Source organism: Elephantulus edwardii, unplaced genomic scaffold, assembly GCF_000299155.1.
Source record: "Elephantulus edwardii isolate Elephantulus edwardi_28Jun2011 unplaced genomic scaffold, EleEdw1.0 scaffold00086, whole genome shotgun sequence".
Lineage (NCBI taxonomy): Eukaryota > Metazoa > Chordata > Mammalia > Macroscelidea > Macroscelididae > Elephantulus > Elephantulus edwardii.
The window spans coordinates 5,890,038-5,891,655 of record NW_006399836.1 but is presented as its reverse complement, the minus strand read 5'-3'; the positions used below and the strand labels follow the sequence as shown (position 1 = coordinate 5,891,655).

Here is a 1,618-nt window from a genome sequence, read left to right as displayed (position 1 = left end):
CCTAACTTAAATTTAAAAAACCCCAAAAACTATCTCAAGGATAGACTTGATGCTTTGCCCTGATGATCAAAGGCCTGATGAGCTGTGGGATGACACAAAAGACATCGTATGTGAAAGAAGCAAAAGGCCAATAAGAAAACAGGAAAGAAAAGACCAAATCAGCTGCCAGTAGAAACTCAGAATCTTGGATTTCAACCTAGGAAGCCTAAAGCTAACAGCAAATATGATGAAATAAGAGAACTTAACAGAAAATTTCAAAGGACAGCTCAAGGAGACAAAGCAAAGTATCAAAGCAAAATCTGCAAAGAACGAGGGTTAGAAAGCTTCATTTTTCAAGCTAAGAGAAGGGAATACATTCAAACCTTAAGTTATAATTCCGGAGGATTTTTGCGGGCAAAATCTTGTATGATGCAGGAAGCATCAAAAGAAGATGGAAGAACAACATAGATTCACGGTACCAAAAAGAATTAATTGACACTGAATACTTTTAAAGTAGGACATGATCACGAGCCAGTGGTACTGAAAAGCGAAGTCTAAGCTCATCCACAGTAAATGAAAATCTAATCTCTCTGCAAATGTTTGTTAAAAATCACAATTAAAAATTTAGGGAAAAAAATAAATCATGGCTAACGGTGAGAAGAATAGGAATCCAAAAACACTTAGTTGTGTCCTTGTGAAACCTATACACAGACCAAGAAGCAGTTATTAAAACAGAACAAAAGGATACTGCATGTTCTAAAAACAGGAAAGATGTGGGTCAGGGTTGTATACTTTCATCATACCTATTCAATCTGCATTCTGAGCAAATAACTCAAGAACTTGAACTACATGAAGAAGAATGTGATATCATAGAGTTGTTATGAGTCATACTCGACTCTATGATGCTTAAGAACAACAACATTACCAACTTGTATTATGCAGATCACACAACCTTGCTTACAGAGAGTGAAGAAGACTTGAAGCACTGACTGAAGAAGATTAAAGACTAACCCTTTCAATACGGATTATATCTCAACATCAAGAAAACAGAAATTCTCACAACTGAAGCAACAGGCAATATCATGATGAATAGAGAAAAGACTGAAGTTGTCAACAATTTCATCTTACTTGGATCCACAATCAACACTTATGTTTGCAGCAGTCAAGAAATCCAAAGAGGTTTTGCAATGAGAAAATCTGCGGTCAAAGACCTCTTTCAAGTGCCAAAGAGCAAGGATGTCAGGTTAAAGACTAAGGTGAGTCTTATCCAAATCATGGTATTTTCAATTGGTTCCTATGCATGTGAAAGCTGGACAATGAATGAGGGTGGTCAAAGAAGAACTGATGCCTTTGGACTGTGGTATTTATTGGTGAAGAGTCAAACATCCCATGGCCAAAAGAAAAAAACAAATCTGTCTCAGAGTCAAGTGCAACTAAGGTGCATGCTCCTTAGAGACAAGGATGGTAATACCTGGTCTCACGTATTTTGAGCATGTTGTCAGGGGATCCTCCCCCTTTAGGAAAAGACTCCATTATGAGAAAGGTAGAGGGTCAGCAAAAGAGAGGAAGGACGTGGGCTGACACTGAGGTCACCACAATGGACTTGAGCACCACAGAAATTGTGAGCGTGCAGAATGGG

The 1,618-nt window shown here is 38.2% G+C and overlaps 1 protein-coding gene across 1 annotated transcript in view; it reads right to left on the bottom strand.

Moving 5' to 3' along the window:
* ENTHD1 (ENTH domain containing 1) overlaps positions 1–1,618 on the bottom strand; it is a 272,373-nt gene that overhangs the window by 43,788 nt on the left and 226,967 nt on the right.